At 44.2% G+C, this 17,448-nt stretch overlaps 1 protein-coding gene and 1 long non-coding RNA gene across 10 annotated transcripts in view; one reads left to right on the forward strand and one right to left on the reverse strand.

Annotated features, from left to right (window-relative positions):
* Nucleotides 1-278: 278 nt before the first annotated feature.
* Clip4 (CAP-Gly domain containing linker protein family member 4) overlaps nucleotides 279-17,448 on the forward strand; it is a 97,283-nt gene continuing 80,113 nt past the window's right edge. For 5 of the 8 annotated variants that reach the window (XM_021149448.2, XM_021149451.2, XM_021149450.2 and 2 more), the window contains exon 1: nucleotides 279-503. The gene's annotated coding sequence lies outside the window, so the exon portion shown is untranslated. Of the gene's footprint in view, nucleotides 504-11,922; nucleotides 12,058-12,560; nucleotides 12,676-13,368; nucleotides 13,452-17,448 lie in introns of those variants that run through there. The other 3 variants (XM_029471331.1, XM_029471330.1, XM_029471329.1) reach the window with 3 other exon arrangements.
* On the reverse strand, nucleotides 8,774-14,224 carry LOC115029734. 2 transcript variants are annotated; one of them, XR_003835292.1, is made up of 4 exons: nucleotides 12,396-12,481; nucleotides 12,227-12,302; nucleotides 11,973-12,093; nucleotides 8,774-11,064 (listed from the first exon to the last, which is right to left on the reverse strand). It is a non-coding gene; the product is annotated as an uncharacterized LOC115029734 (long non-coding RNA). The 2 variants fall into 2 exon arrangements; XR_003835291.1 differs by lacking the exons at nucleotides 12,227-12,302; nucleotides 12,396-12,481 and adding an exon at nucleotides 13,797-14,224.

A 17,448-nucleotide genomic window follows, 5' to 3' on the forward strand; every position in this document is an offset into this window, starting at 1 on the left:
GTTCAGAAAAGTTGCTGTGGAGGGAGGCCTGAGTGGAAATCAGGGTGATTGATCTCTTTGGTAACTTGACAGACACTTTGGAAGGGTCCGTTAAAGCATCTGAGCTCCTTTCCTGTTGTGAAATGAAGGGCTTGTAGAGCTGACTAGGGTTCTTTGCCCATTTGGCTAAGCACTTGGTTCAGGGTCCTAATTAGTGCCTGGCCCTTTAAATCTTGTATCCGTAGCGCCAAGGCATGTCATTGTTACGCATTGGTTGCCTGTGGTGACCTGGCTGGCTTGGGGCACTCAAAGGGGACTCCACCAAAGGGAGGCAAGACAAAGCCTGCCATTACCACCGTGGCTTTCTGGAACTTGAATCTACCTAGGGCCCGAGGGAGCCCATTATGAAAACACCCGTTTCCATATATCCCCAACTAACACGCTAAGCAATTTGTACTCTGCTGAGGAAGGCTGATGAGGAACTGAAAAAATTTTGACATTGAGAAGACAGTCACATGATTTGGGTAAGTCGGCTTATAAAAGAAATGTGTCTCCTCAGACCTCCAGTGAAACTCACTTCTGTAAAGGCAGAGGTGGATAACCCGGACAAAGCAGAGCGCACTGGACAATCTCAGACAAGTGAAAACGGGCCATCCTAATTGAACACATACACCACACATTCAACCCTAATTGAATGGCCGTGAATACACTACATGATCAGGAAGTAAGGAGGGCGCTCCAAACCTAGGCAGAGCATTGGAATTACTGCTCAGTCAGCCTCTCTTTTTGTAATTGTTGAAATTGTTGATACATTATTAGTATTAAAGAAGGCTCATCATTTACGATTAACCTATCACGATGCAAGTCATCTTCTTTTTAACAAATGCACAATGTCTTCGCCATTACAGTATCAGGACAGTGTTCTTGTTCCTCAAATCCCTAGCAAGCCACTCATCCAACCTCTCTTCCTTGGTCCCGCTAACCATTGAGCATGTTTCTACCATGGCTTCACCTTTTCCATGACGCCAATTAGAAAGGAGTTACCCTGACTACTGCCCACGCTAAGTGGATGCCATACAGCTGAAAACGTGCAGGAAGAGTCAGGTGACATCTCTCTCTGACCGATATTCACTTAAATAACTCCCCTTGGTCTTCTTTGTGGCTCGATAGCTAAATATTGTGTTTTTCCTCAGTTTATCCACTCCCCACTCAAGGCAGAGGATGATGTCTTAGTTTCTCCAATATTTGGTTTCAGTTGTGTGTGTGTGTGTGTCTATGTGAATATATTTTTAGATCACTTGGGCAAATGCCTATGAGTATGGTTTCGGGCCCATAGTGTCAGGCTGTAAGAAACTGCCAGCCCGTATTGTGAAGTGTGAGTACCACTTTTCTGCCTCCTCCAGTGGCGAATGAGAGTTTCTCCATCACTCATCATCAGCCTTTGTTAGTTAGTGTTTGGAGTTTTAACCCTTCTAATAGACCTATAGCAGTCTCCCGTTCCCGTTCCCAGTTCCCTAATGACTCACCATGTTTGCTCATATACTGATTGGCCATTCATGTTTCTTCTTCAGTGAGGTGTCTTATTCAGTTCTTTTGCTCATGTAAAGAATTTGAGTTTTCTTATTGTTGAGTTCTTTTGGATAACATCAGGCACGTACTTTGGGGAGGTTTTCTCCTGTTTTTTTTTTTTTTTTTTTTCTTTTGTGTTTTCATTGTCTTAACATAGCCTTTAAAATTTACTTAATTCTTTGTGTGTGTGTGTGTGTGTGTGTGTGAGAGAGAGAGAGAGAGAGAGGAGAGAGAGAGAGAGAGAGGAGAGAGAGAGAGAGATGGCTTGTGCCTTTGATATTGCATCTAAAATGTTATCATTGAGTCCACTGCCACCAAGATTTTCTTCTCTGGTGTCCTCTGCAAGTTGTATGGCTTTCATTTTTAATTTCTTTCCATGCTCAGTTGATAGCTAACTTGTGTGGAAGGTGTGATGGGGAACTACCATTTTCTTGCTCTTGAATTGCCTTTACTCCTTGTGTTGGTGTGCGTGTGATTCTGAGATATTGTTTGATCTATTTTTCCTCTTTCGCACTGTCACAACTACTGTAGTTTTATACTAAAAATTTAAGCTGGGCCATGTCAGTTCTTCAAGTTTATTATTATTATTTTTTCTAAATACTATGTTGGCTTTTCTGGGTCTTTCCCATTTTATTCTGGGCCCCCTTTGGGTTTCTGGGCTGAGGATTCAGCAGATGAGTGTGTTTAGTGGTAGTCATTTGCCCCCGCAGCTGAGACCTGAGCTTGGCTGGTGACCTCATAGCAGGGCCATAAGGGTTTGCACCATGTCACTGGATATGGCTTGTGAAGATGTGCCACCATTCCTGCTAGCCACAGCACCTCTGAACTGGTGAAAATACGAGTTCCTAGCAGGGGTGTGGCATTTCCTTGATAAGCTGAACTTAAGTGGATCCCTGCTGGAAAGTCTGGGTTAGGGTTTGGGTGAGGCTGGAGGAGCATAAATGTGGGTACCACATGGAGCAGGGTACCTGGTGGGGGGCAGCAGGCCCCTTATCATGTTGATGGATAGAACATCACTCTGGTGAGTGGTACAGCTGTTCTTTCATTTCTAGGACTATGCTTCCATCCAATGGGTGCATTCTCAAAGATTATATACTAGTATATCATTATATAATGGCCAGCGATTAAGATGGTAATGTGGGCATTCTTGTTATACTGCCAAGTGGTTATCAAGGTGATGGCAAACGGAACAACAGAGATCCAACCCCCTAGGACATCAGGATATCTTATCTCAACTTGATTTTGAATGAATGCTGTCACTGAGGATACATTTTATATGAAAACTAAGCTGTCTGGGGCAGAAATCATTTGTAAAATCTATTTATTCTTAAAAGTCTGAGCTAGCAAAGACCTGGGATCACAAGGCAACTTTATTTTCAGCTTCTAAATTTTACTTCAAAATGCTTAGATTTCTTGGGGTGCTTGTAACAATTGTTGTCTTTTCTTTATAGTGTGTAACACGTACAGGAGGCAGAGAGAAAGACAGAACAGAGCGGATAGTCCCCACTCTTTCCTTCACTGGAAACTTGTGGTGGCTTTTCCTTGACCCTATGGGACAGTGTCTCAGGCTGTTAATGTGACTTTCAAGGCCAATCTAGCCCTAACCTATATTTCTAGTTCATCTCACAGTTTCTCACTTTTAGGTCTGCTCTAGCGAGACTGTTCTGGCTTGAGTGTTGGGATTCCTCTCACATTTTGTTGTTGATATCTAATCTGCAGGTGTGAGTTCTTAGGGGTGATACTTTTAGCATTTTGGGCATTTGTAAGAAAGTTCACTTCCGTTTCCATCAGGTAACCACACAATGAGGAAGATGCTCACCTAGAAACTAAGAAGAAGGTCCTTGCCAGACTCAGAATCTGTTGGTGCTGTCTTCGGATTGCCAGCCTCCAGGCCAGAGACAAATCTCTAGTGTCTGCATAAGCCTGCAGTCTGCATTAGTCACTAACAGCGGTCAGAATGGACCAGGACGCTTCTGTAACTTAAATACATTTTGAACTTTTGTTCCCATCGTCAGGCTTTCTCTCACAAAGTATCATGTTTACAAGTTCAATCTCTGGGGGCTGGAGAGAGGCCTCAGAGGTTAAGGGTGCTTGCTGTTCTTAGATGGGACCAGAGTTTAGTTCCCAGTATTCACATGGTGGCTCACAATCACCTATAACTCCAGTCCCAGGGGGATGTGATGCTGTTCAGACCTCTGCACGCATGTAGTTCAGATACATACATACATACATACACACAGACAAAACACTCATACATAAAACAAAAAATAAATACATCTTCGAGAAAAGTTTAACCTCTGGATTAATGTGGTCCAGGTTTCAAAACCTGGTTCTGCTCCCTAGTGTGTGCGCTTGGGCAGGTTATCTGACTCCTCCCTGATCAATTTTTTTAAAACTATGGCTCCACACGGGTTGTCTAATTGAATGTGGAGGTGAGAGGGATCAAGAGTGGAAAAAAGGTAGCAAGCTCCATTCTATACTTGAATTTCTCCAACTGAAGGATTGGAACCTGAATGATATTTAATGCATAAAGGTTAAAGGCATATAAAGACAATAACTCACAGCATATACAAAGTCCCCCAGGGCAGCTTGCTCCTCATCTGCCTAACGACATCTCGTCATGCTTCCTATGAGCTCAGGATGTCTTTCTGAAGTCTTTCCTGACCACATCAGTCTACAGTGTGGAAAGTCTCTCCTTGGAGAACCCTGAGCGCTAGCCCCATTTCTTTGGTAGGTGTCTGGCTTTCTTGTCCATTGTTTATGTCTTTGGATGACTGTGCATTTGAACATAACTTTGAGTCAAGCCTGTGCCTAGGGAACCACACCAGGAGGCAGGGATCACTTACCTTATTTTACAAAGAAGCGACCTGAGGTTCAGGGGCGTTAAGAAGAAAGATGGGGATTGCGGAGCTGGTAAGAAACGATCCTGGGGTTCTGTTCGGGCTGCCCACCATGGCCTATGTTCATGGCAGTCTTTCTTCTTTACTGGAAAACTGGAGTGACCTAAGTTATACCTGGTCACAGTGTCCCCCTGTCCTTGGAGTAGGAGGCCATAAAGCATAAATCTAGTAATTTGCTGGGCCCAGCTATAATTTGGTTGCTCTTCTAAGTGCTAGTCCGGGTCTCAAGGCACCCGGTTATCTTGATTAGGAAAAAGCTATTGCACGCTATATTTTTGTGGACTTTTAAAAGCACAGACTATAAGAACTTCTTACTCTTGGTTGAACTCCACATGAATCTAGAAAAGCAGTTCACATTTCTTTTTCTCCTGACTATGCCCTGCAGTCTCAAATATGCTTGGATGAGAGATGCCAGAATCACTCTCATTATTATTATTATTATTATTATTTTTTTGGTCACAAAGGAGGCTTTCTCGTGACTCAGACCCAGAACCAGCTCATTGGTCCATGGCTTTCTTTGGTTAGGTGACTCATTGGATGCTTGTTGACAGGTGCAAACCCCGGTGCACCTCCAGTTGGGGAGGGACCTGTCCTGATATTCTCTCGACTCCTAATCACCATGTTATTAAAGCCATGATGGTTTATCATGACCTAGGGTGAGACTGCACTGGTTTGTAAGCAACTGATGAAAAGACAGCTTTGGCGATACACAGGCCCTTGCACGGGCAAGTGTGCACATGAAAAGAAGTCAAGCATTAAGCCTTTTAAAACCCTGGGATCAGTGGTTCTTAATTTGTGGGTCACGGACCCTTTGGAGCTGAATGACTCTTTCACAGGGGTTGCAATCAGATATCCTGCATAACAGGTAGTTACATTATGATCATAATAGCAGCCAAATTACAGTTATGAAGTAGCACCAAGAATAATTTTATGGTGTGGGGGGGTCACAACATGAGGAACTGTATTGAAGAGTCAGGGCATAAAGAAGGTTGAGAGCCACTGCCTTGGATGCAATAGTCTATCTTGATTGGGGTGAACAGCCTGGTCCCTTCTGTCAGCTCTTATTTCCTGAATTTGTTCTATTCCAGAGACTGTTTGGGGTATTTGTGATATAGCAGTGACAGAGGTCCAATACAATTTCTGCCCTCTTAGATCTCCTTTGAAACAAAACAACAACAACAATAACAACAACAAACAAAGCAAAATGTTTTTAGTATATTTTATGTTTCTGAGTTCATGCAAAAGAAGAAAGGAGGACCCACTCAGTCATCATTCAGCATTTATTATTATTATTTATCAGTATTGTTCATCTCTCTTCCCTACCATTCACTTATTGCTAATAAAATACCTTAAAGCAATCTCAGGCAGGAGACATTTTATCCTATTTTCCATGACTGTTTAATAAAGATTTTTTAAAATAAAAATATATAATTGTAATGTGATCATAAATAGCAGAATTAATAAAAATTATTGATACAATTTAATATCCACATAGGGTTAAATTTCCTCTAGTGGTCCTATGAATATTCTCTTCTTCCTTTTTTTTTTTTTTTTTTTACAGTGCACAGTGTCTCTCATATTGTAGTGTGGGTTGATGTGGAACTTGTTACGTAGCCCAGGCTGGCTTGAAACAGAAATTCTCCTCCTTCCCAGTGCTAAGATTACAGACATGAGGCATATGCCTGGCTCTAGAATTTCTTTTTAACATGTATTTATTTGAATCTAAACAAGATCTGCACACTGTAGGCTGTGGATAGGGCTCTGAACTGTTCTAGTCTGTGGCAGTTTCTCTGAGCTCTTTTGCTGTTTGTAGGAATGAGTTCTTTGTTCTGTAGAAGTTCCCAAATATGAGTTTGTTTGATTGCATTTTTATGTTTTTCTAATGATATTTCTTCATGCTTTGCCTTTCCTGTAAAATGATGGCTATATAAAGAGATTTTGTTAATGTCAGTTCCAATGGGAAAGAAGGGATCGTTGAACTCAAATTCTCCTGGGAGTAGCTTGATGCTATTCATGTGTGCCAGAGATGGTTCTACAGTTATCTTGGTGACTAGAAGTAACTGGTGTGAAAAGTGTAGTTCTTGTGCCTATGTATGTGTGCATTCATGTTTATGTTTGTGTGTGCAAGTGTATTTGTGTGTGTGTGTGTGTGTGTGTGTGTATGTGTGTACATGCATGAGGGTGGGCCCAGAGCCCAGAGCCCAGAGCCCAGAGCCCAGAGGTCAATATTGGGGGTCTTTCTCAGTCACTCTCCACCTTGTTTTTTGAGACTGGGTCTCTCATGAACCTGGAACTCACTGGTTTCAACAAGGATGGCTGGCCAAGGAACCTCAGGAATTTCCCTGTGTCTGCCCCAGTGCTGGGGTTACAGGCCTAGGCTACCACAGCCAGCTTTTCATGTGGGGCAGGGGAGTTGAGCTCAGGGCCCCCATATCTGTGTGGAAGGTTGCTTTTTAGCTAAGCCATCTCTCCAGACCCTGAAAACAAATGTCCTTGTGCCACAGGGGCAGTTCTGACCCCAATGCTATAAAACACTCCCTTGGTCCCTGTCTTTCTTTATGTTGACTTACAAGTTTGGCCTTTAAAAGTGGTTGTACTGTCTGATGGTTGGATGTGATACCAGCTAAAGGGCCTGTTAGCAACAAGTCGGGTTTGAAAAAAATGCCATTCGTTCTTATTTGGAAGCAAGGCTAACAAAAGGCAGAATAAACTTATAGGATATCTCAAGTCCCTAAATCAAGGGTATTTGAGGATGGTTTTCAGGTTTACTTTGCAGAAGGCATTCAGCTATTTGAATGATGCAATCAGAATGAGCAGCACTAACTGGGAAAGGATGTGTGCGCCATCTGAGGCATTTCCAGTTTAGACTCTACTTCAGCAGGGGTCCCCATGTGCAGCCTTCAGAGGGGAGGTGGGTCATAAAAGGAAAAGCCAAGGAGAGGCAGCAGGAGGGCTAGGGGTTTCAGGGCTGTAGGCTGATGAGGATTCCCATGGCCTTGGTGAGTTTCTTCAGTAAAGGATGACGTCAGTGTTTTAAAAAAGGAGATTGGGCTTTTCATTTGGGGACCCGAATCCAAACAGGATGACCCCAGTGAGCAAAGGGGAGAACTTAGTATCTCTATGGCAGCAAAGGGCAGAACATAGTATCTCTATGGCAGCAAAGGGCAGAACATTGTATCTATATGGCAGCAAAGGGGAGAACATAATATCTATATGGGCAAGGTCATGGGGGAGGGTTACATTTTGTATGTGTTATATTGGGCATATCACAGAGTAGATGATGAGGAAGCATTTGGATATATCTATATCATCTACATATAGGTATATCTCTGTCTATAGCACAGAGATAAAAATCTGTGCTTGGGATCAGGAAGAGAGATGGTATACAGGCAAGGATTACACAGATCATCCTGTGAAAGACTGGCTTCCTGGAACCACCCGGAGAAGCCCTTAGGGGATTCTCTGAGATATACATAGCAGTGTGTCTCCACTATACTCAGTGCTGCTAACCTGTGCTACAGAGTGTGTGTCTCTCATTAAATACCCATCAATCATGCAGGAGGTTTCCATATCCTTGCCAACATTTGGGATAATCTTTATGCCTTTTTGCCTCTGACAGGGAAAAGCCTATCTCTATACATCACTTTTATACTTTAACTTTCAGTTATATTTTTATGCATGAATTCAACACACAGATGCACATACTTACACACACATACATACACACACACACACACACACACACACACACACACACACACACATTGAAAAAACCCAGGAGTTAAAACTAGAAAAACAACTAGTTCTATATCATCTTCACGATTGCAGTCAGTCCTTCTTCATGGCCTGATATCACTCTTCCTTGGGCACCCTTCTTTTTCCTATACTGTGCCCACAGTACATTTGTTTACACACATACATGCATACATTGTAGGCTAGAACCCACGAGAGAGAGAGAGAGAGAGAGAGAGAGAGAGAGAGAGAGAGAGGACATGTGGTTTATTTTTTCTTTCTTTCTGAGACAGGGTGACTTATACATTCTAAGTCCAACCACTTCCTGGTCATTTTGTGATAGTTTTTATTTCTTGCCCATCCCACTGCTTATCATTCTGGGCTTTTCTTTGGACAGTCTGGATAGCCTGTGTGTCTTAGTTGGGGTTATTGTTGCTGTGATGGCACCAGGTTGAAAGGTAGCTCGGGGAGGCAAGGGTTAATTTCCCTCCCAGTTCCATATCACAGTTCATCATCAAAAGCAGTGAGCGCAGGAACTTAAGCAGGGCAGGAACCGGGAGGCAGGAGCTGATGCAGAAGCTGTGGAGGGATGCTGCTTCCTGGCTCACACCTCATCATTGGCTCAGCCTGCTTTCTTATAGAACCCAGGGCCACCAGCTGAGGGGTGGAACTGACCATGGTGATATGGGCCCCTCCCACATAAATTATCAATAAAAAAAATGCTCTTCAGGCTTGCCTACAGCCCAATCTTAAGATGGCCTTTTTCAGCCACCATGTTAATTTTCTATCCTATAGCATCTTGAATTGCTTGGCTAGGTCTCTGGGTATGCCTATGAGATGCCTACAGGGCATGCCTATCTTGAAGACACTAACTGATGTGGGAGAGCCTACCTACTTGTGGGCAGAGCCATTCTCCAGGCAGAGAGAAAGGGAGCTAGCGCCAGCATTCATCTCTTATTTCCTTACTGGGATGTCATGTGACCAGGTGCTTCAAGCTCTGTTGCCTTGACTTCCCTGGGATGATGGATCTTTGAATTGTGAGCTAAAATAACTCCTTTCCCTCTTAAGTTGTGTTTGTCAAAGTATTTTGTCACAGCAACAGGGAAGGAAACCAAGACACATCACTGTCAACTGTCTACTGTTACCCTTTCCTCGTTTTTCTTGTTAGTTTTTCGACTGATTTTTGTTGCTTTAGGTACTAATTCCTAGCTATGTTTATACATGTCACAAACTTCTTTCAGTTTGTCACATCTTTACATTTTTCTTTTTAAAAAAGTATCTTGAAGTGTGTATCTGCATTTGGGTATATGCATGGTGCAGTACCCACCGAGGCCAGAAGAGGGCATTGGATCTGATGGAGCTAGAGTTATAGGCGGCTGTAAGCTGGTCTTTCTTGGATGCAGGGACCAAACTCAGGTCTTCTGCAAGAAATGCACTTTTGACTGCTGAGCTGTCTCTCCACTTCTTTTTATTGGAGGTTACCTGTGGCCACTCAGTGGAGGAATTTTGTAAGGATTTACAAATGTGCATGGTTCTTTGTTAGTCCTATTTCCTGATAGGAACAGATGAAGTTGTTTTACGGCATTTCCTCCATCATCTCTGTCACTGACCCCAGGCCCTCCAGCATAACAAGTTCACTTGTGCCCCCAGGAGCCCAGTGCTCTAGTTGTGATTAGGAATACATTCTTACAGCAGATTTCCAGCATCTCCCTCACTTTCTTTTCCTTTTTGTTTCCATTATTAAATAAGACTGTTTGACTAACTCTGTCCTATATATAATTCATATATATTTTTTAAATCATTGGCTGTTGTATCACTTTTATGTATACCAAGGACATGCTTATCCAGGGCTCTCCTTCAGAGCCCTACCTTCTAGGTCATTTTTCTGTTTATTTCTAGAGCAGCCTCCAATTATTTTTATTATGATATAGTAAAGACATAATCTCTAGTATAGCAAATCTCCTTCTTTTGGTCTTGCTTTTAGACATTTGTCCTATTTAAAGTTATATTTGTCCTTACATATTTTATGTTTATTGAACACCTTAAAATTTTAGTTATAATCAAACACTGAGTCTAGAGATTAGCTTGACATTTTTACAGTGTGAAGCCACCCCGGCCATGGCCTAGTTCTTCATCTGTTCAGTCTATTTTTTTTTAAATGTCCTTTAATAGAGTTTTAAGAGCTTCTTCATAAAGTTCTGAAAAGTTGTTAGTTAACCCCGGATGCTGTGAGTATGAGACGTGTCTCACTGTCTCCTTCCTGCTTATTTGCTGCTGATGTAAACGGTTGGATTTTATAAATTGATCTTGTATTTGGACGCCTTGCTGAACTAATTCCTTCTAACAATGTGCTGATTTGTTTTTGGGTGTTCCAGGCAGAGAGTCCTGTTGCCTGTGAATACAGTAGAGAGGAAGACTTTGTGAGTTCGAGTTCGGCTAAGTGCTGTAAGCATCCCTGCTGGTTGAGTTCCCATCCGCCTGGCTTTCCCAGAAGACTGCCTCTCATGTACTCACTTTGGGAAAGTGAATCTCTCTCTTCTCCCTGAATGATACCAAATGATGCCCAATGCGCGGAGCGAGGACGAGGAATGTCTGAATTTCTGAGTGATTCCCTGTTCATCATTCAGGCATCTCTGCCCCCACCCCCCAATCGCTACAAGGATATTTTATGTAGGTGATGCCAAACAATGTCTTGGGAGACTTTCAGATCATATTTACTGTATCTTCTGTTCCACTTCATTTGTAATGGAGACAAATTTTATTCCGGGTAGTGTTCTGTATAGTAGACAGTTGGCCACGCCTCCTCTTCTCTCTTTGGTACTGATCACCGACGGATGCTGTCTCTTCTTGGCACTTTGTTTCATTGTGATATTCTTCTCAGCACCTGTGATGGATTATAGTCCATGTGCCTAGCCATTCCAGTGGCTAGTTCAAGCTCCAGATTTTGACCCTATATAATTGTCCCATTTCCTTGTTATTAAATTGGCAAGACCTAGCTGCAAAAAATTGTGTGATATGTGTGTGTGTGCATGTGACAGGGAATAGCCCAGCAACAAGGGCTTGTGTTCCTGATGGCCGAGGAGTAGTTTCAGGTTTTGGAATAAAGGCAGCTAAGTGAGTTGCAGACTCTCCCTGGTGACTTGTTGATCTTGGAATTTGCCTGTGTACTGTGTATGTTGGGTGTAGCAGGAAGAGCCAGTAGTCTGGCTGGTTCTAACAGAGATCTTCATTATAGCTTAGTACCACTCAGCTTGCCACACCCCATCACCTACTAATAGTGGTATCTTGGTGGATACTTAAAAAAAAAAAAGCAATAAAAGTAAACTGTGTCGCTTGGAAAATATCACCAGCAGCTCCTGTTACAACAGATCCTTATGAGTTTCCGTGTTTCAGTGGCACTTAGAGCCAACAAAAGGCAAATTGCTTTCTCTTTTAGCCAGCTGAGGAGGAGGTGGGTGGGTTAGGCAAGAATTGGGTGTGAGAAAAACAGGGAAAGGGGTGTGAGTGTGTGTGTGGAGTCCTCCGAGGGAGGGATAGCATCTGTGTTATATTACCATCCTCAAGAGTGCATGAAGACAAGAGTCTGCAGGGAAAGAGAACCTGGCAGCTGCCCAGGGGTGTGGGATGGTGGAATTTAGTACTGCATAAGCACCCTGAGTTTTAGTTGGCCCTGTGCCCCACCCAGTTCTCCACTGTGCTCTGACCGCCTCAAACAACTATTTGGATATCTTGGGTTGAGTTAGTAGAAGCTCAAGAGGTAGGCAGAGGTGGCAGGCTCGCCTCGGTACTCACCAGGTCACCGTTCCGTTCTGAGCATCTCATTTAAAAAGGCTCAAGACAAGCCAGGATGCACTCCGAGGAGTCCTTCAACCGGCTGGTGAGTAGGGTCGAGACTGCGCTATCGACGAACGGCCTGAGAGACAGAGAATGCTCATTGTTCTATCTTGAACTGGAGTTAGATGTTCTTTGACAACATCCATGGCAGAAACAACCCTAGATTTTAGCTCCCAAGGAAGGATGTTTTGCCAAAGGCTAGTCTAAGCTACCTTAAGAGTTAGCGAGTCCCTTCTTCTTCCGAGTATCCAAGTAGAGTCACTTGGTGGGAGAATGTTGTGAGGGACTCTAGCAAGGAGAAAGTATTTGTGTTTGTTTCCCTAGCCTCTAGAGCCAACAGTTCGAACTGGAAAAGTGCTCTGGGGTGTGGTGTGCACTTACCTCTGGGCTGGCACAGATGCTGATGGACATCCATTCATATGGTCTCTCAACAAGTCAGTTACCACCCGATAGGGAAGAAACACCAACAGGGTTACAGTTTGTGAGGCCTCGAAGAGCTTGGCTGTGACATCCTTAACTCAAGTCACATTTAGCTCTCCCTATTAGAGACCAACACCTTTCTGCAGCATGGGAAAGAACTAGAAATGCCAGCGCCCACATCTGCTAGGGTTTCAATGTCACTTCTTTCTGGTTACGAGAAGATGGAAGAGATAAGTATAAGGTAGGTGAGGAGGGAGCAGAAAACTAAGGAATCTGTAAGTGCGGCCTGTGACTATTCATTTCTTCCCTTTGGCTGGCACACTTCCTTTGTAATTGCTCAGTTGGGTATTGAGACGGGTTTTCACAGCAGGACCTGGAAACAGATAATTGACTGACAGATCTTACCCTAGGCCATGCATTGGCCTCCCTATGCATGGGTGAGATGTGGTCTCTGCCTACCAGATGCTGTAGGTGGGAGCTCTTCCAGCCCAGGATGCTAGAAAGCAAGGGGGGCCAAATAGGGCCAACTAAGACCATGCAAGAGGAGGGTGTGCCTGCTGTAGCCCCAAATCACCATCCTGGTCAGCCAAGGTTCCTTTTAGAGCCTGGTTGTGCTGCTCTGGACAGATCCCCATTTGTGCATGCCACCGCAGGGGCTCCGGGAAAGGCCACTGGACTGTGAGTTTGGGCACAGCAGGTGCAGCCGCCGCCAGACCATCCTCCTGTTGGGGGTACAGGGGGCGCAAGCAGGAGGCGAGCGAGCGCAGGCGCGTGCGCGGGGCCCAGGGCCGAGGCCTGCGCGCAGCCCGGGCGGCTGCACTGCGCGCGCGCCGACCCGCGTGGGGGGCCCGGTTCCGGCGCGCGCGGCGTGGAAGGTGGCGGGTTGCTGCTGCCCGGCTGGAGGCTCGGCGGCAGCCACGGGACCCCTGCGGGAGGGCGGGAGCGCGCCCGCCAGCCCCTGCGCCTGGCCTCTGCGCCCCGCGTCCGCAGCCGGCGCTCCTCGGGGACCCGGAGCAGGCAGGTGGCGAGACGCTGGGGGGCGGCGGGACCGGAAAGCCGGGAGGCCGGGCCGCAAGGCGGTTGGCGGTGCGGGCCCCACCGAGGTGCCCGAAGGCCTCCCAGGACGCGGCCCGGCGGGCGGGGAAGTGGGTGCTTGTGTCGCTTGCTCTCCGGCTGAGATGGGTGCCGGGCTGAGGCCCGCGCTCCCCGGAACCCCGGAGTATCTCCCACGCGTGGGGCTGCGCACCCTGGTGGGTTCTCACAAGCTGGGCTCATCATGTTCTCATTCGCATCCTCCTCCGACTTAGATCATTAAGAAACCCGTGGCCACGCGTGTTCAAAACTGAACTGGCTTTGCCTCACCTTGCTGCTCTGAGATTCCTTCATACTAATTCGCCTTGAGAAGTTGCAGGAGGGTGGGAGCCCAGTGAGACCTGTCCCGTGCTTGCGGAACCGCAAGGATTAGATGAACTGGTTCTTAGTTACAGCCGTGAGGTGGTTCACTTCATCGAGATGCTGGGTTGGCCTTTGGGGGTTCCAAGTCCGCTCTGAGACAGGGTTTTGACCTGTATCAGAATGCTATTTTGGTGGGACAGTAACTTGGTGCCTGTTCCAGGCTGCACTGTGGGTAGGTACATCGTACCTTAGCATAGCATAAAAACAGTGCCTTTGAAATTCTTCTGAAGGTCAGTGGAGACCTTCATCAAATACTTGGTTGCAGTCGACTCTTGCTTTGACCTTTGTCAGTGAGTCTGCAGCACAGTTTAAGTTGACTGTGGGGCAGAAGAGCGGGTGGCGTTGGACGCAGAGACTGGAAGGAGAGCAGAGACTTGGAAATGGCTGGATTCCAGCTTTCTACATTTTGCTGATGCAAAACTATCCTGGTTTCATTTGAACATAAATATGATGCATTTTTTTGGGGGGGGGGAGGTAACACTTTCATTTGTTAGCCATTGTTTAGGCTCAAAGATTGACTCTTGACACAACCAAAGTGTTTATATGTTTTGTAGCTTTAATACACTGTGCAATTGTTCCTTGGACTTCTTTCCACTTTCCTGTTTCTCAGATACAATCCCAACAACAAGGCCTTTTAAAAAAGCGATGATTATAGTGGTATCAGTTTGCTTATAACAGTCGAAGGTTTGAAATACGTATTTGTGAGCTTGAGCTGACAGAATCAACTTCACTGTCTCTCGGCTAAAACCCTTTAAGCATCTGGCTGCTTTTAGTCTGACCGTTCTCTTAATTATTTATAATTATGCTGCTGCAAGCTTGCTTGGCACATCAGACTTTCTCATTTCAGGCATCTGAAAATTGTTTGTTCTCTGAAGAGTGAGCTGGACTGGTTTCCTTCAGTGCTGGTCAGGGGAATGTCCATAGGTGAAATGCCTTTCTGGTTAGCCACATGCAAACTGACCCTTTGAACATTCAGATAGAGCTAAAGCAGGGTCTATCACATAGTCCCAGGTAAATAAAATAGGTCTACAAATCAAACATTTACTGACAAGAAATCATATATTTATCTTGAAACAAAGATGTACATATGATTTTGCTATTTAAAGATGAAAACAGATTTGCATGCTGAAGAGAGGATCTGGTTGTCGTTAATTTTATATGTAAGTTGTATGAACATTTGGTACTACAGGATATGGAACATCTTCAACATTTTATAGAACTGATGTATAGTGCTGATAGTGCTGTTTTATATGAACATAAATGGGAAATATTATAAATATACACAAATAAATACATGTATATTTAGGACCCTTTCAGAAGTTGTTGGAAATTCTATCTGAATCTAAAACCAGACTTAATTTATGAGTTTTAAAAAATTTATTTTTAATTTATATGCATGAGTGTTTTGCTTGCATGTATGAATGTGCCTGGTGCTTACAGAGTACAGAAGAGGGTGTTGGGTCCTTTGGAACTGGAATTGCCATGTAGGTGGTGGGAACCCAACCTGGTAGGCGGTGCTCCTAACTGCTGAGCCATCTCGTGAGTGTCAAGGAATTTTAAATCTTTAAGAAGTTATTTATTTATTTATTTATTTATTGGCAAGGTCTCACTGTGTAGCTCTGGCTGTCCTGGAACTCGCTACCAGGCTAACTATGAACACATTGAGATCTGCTTGCCTCTGTCTTAAGTACTGGGACTAAAGGCATGTGATTTTTTATATATATATATATATATATAAATTTAGAACACAAACAGCAATTAGTGAAATCAACATTGGAACAAAATCTGATTCTAAAATATGCTAATTTGATGCGTACACGCTGAGGAACGACAATGGAAACTTATTAAAAGTCTGTTTTCTGTAATTAAAGCATTACATTTCTGTGAGAGCAGAATACTTTGTAAACACGGCAACCCATGACATCATACACCTGGTCTTGCATCTGGGTGGAGCGATTTCAGGCAGTATCAGATGGCACTGAATGGCGTGTCCACATGTTCAGTGAACACTGTGTGTTCAGAGCCAAGGCCGCAGTGAGGTCACATGATAACGCTGTAAGCACTGTCTGAAATACCCCAGATACAGTTATGCATTTGAATTTGTATTATTTTTAGGGGACTGTGCATTTGGAAACCTGAATTATTTCTGATTGCCATTTTTTTTTTGTGTGTGTGACATTCCATATTTAATTGTATGTTACCCCCTTCCCAGCCCTCAGTATTAAGAAACTCTGAGCTAGACCAACTGGCAATTTAAAAGCCACATGTAGCTAGCCACATGTCCTAGGTGGTCATCCAGCCCCTGATTATCAGAAATCCTTAGAAATCCTAGGCTGTCTTATCTCGTTGTCTGCATTATACCCAGCTCTTGCCAGTCAGATTACTAATTGTACAGTATTTGTGTTTCTGGAAGCTACCTAGCCCTGGGCTAGTATCTATAGGAGGGCGAGTGCCTAACTCTTTATCTTTAGAATGCACAGCTTAGGACTTAATGAGAAACAGTGGTTATTGGAATTGTGATGGAACTCCTTGAGGGGAGGTATCTGATATTCCGTGTAGGGCTCAAGGCTGCTTTTCCAGTGTTTTGTTTGTAGCAAATGAAAGGGTCCCCAGGGCGGTGCTTTTTCATGCTTATTTGCTTAGGTTTGTTTTTAAGTCTCAGGAAAATAGAGGCTCACATACTTGTAACATATGTGTGGTGAGTGGACAGATGTTTGATAGGTATCAAAGAGAAGGATCATTGAAGTCTGTGTTTGTAAAATACAAATACTTAGTTATATTTTGGAATTCCATGAAAATAAACAGCACAACCTACTGCTGGATGGGAAACTGGATGATGTGACAGTGTTTCTTGGAAATGTGGACCCAGAAGTGAAGAAACTGCAGTGTGGAGCTCTTGATCCATAGATTCAAGCTATCAATAGCTATCAAGCACATTGGCTAGAAAGGCTGGGTGTAGCTCAGGGGTAGAGCACTTGCCCGGTATGATATATGTGAGGCTGTGGGCTCAATCCTAGCATCACAGAAATGCTGTCTTGTCTTTGGTTGGTTCTCCTGGGAGCCCCGACACCCCACACAGAGTTCTCTGCAGAAGTTGCTTGGTGTTTCCTATTGCTGATGTGTCAAGGCAGGCTCAGGCTCCTTGGAGAAGCATGAGGGGTTGGAGACGCGATCGTATGCTTTTACTCAGAAGTGGTTTGAGTTAATGGAATAAGATAGGATTCCCAGGCACCTGAAAGTCTGGAGAATTTAGTTCCAGTTATTGAAGCTATTAGAAGTGGTTGTACCCAGTTAGTCAGGGATGCTTTCTTTCAGAACAGCTCTCATCAGTCACTCCAAGGAGAGTTTGGAAAACAATACCTATTCGACTCACTCAGATCGGTACATCTCTAAACTTGATCAAGGCTGCAGGTGCCTTAGCCCTTTAAATCTAGAAAGTGCTTCTGGGAAGCATTTTCAGAGTATGTGAAAACTTGTAGAGTGTGTAGTTTGTGGTGAAATGAAAGAGCCTTTCTTTCTTTCTTTCTTTCTTTCTTTCTTTCTTTCTTTCTTTCTTTCT

This window comes from Mus caroli, chromosome 17 (genome assembly GCF_900094665.2).
Source record: "Mus caroli chromosome 17, CAROLI_EIJ_v1.1, whole genome shotgun sequence".
Classification (NCBI taxonomy): Eukaryota; Metazoa; Chordata; class Mammalia; order Rodentia; family Muridae; genus Mus; species Mus caroli.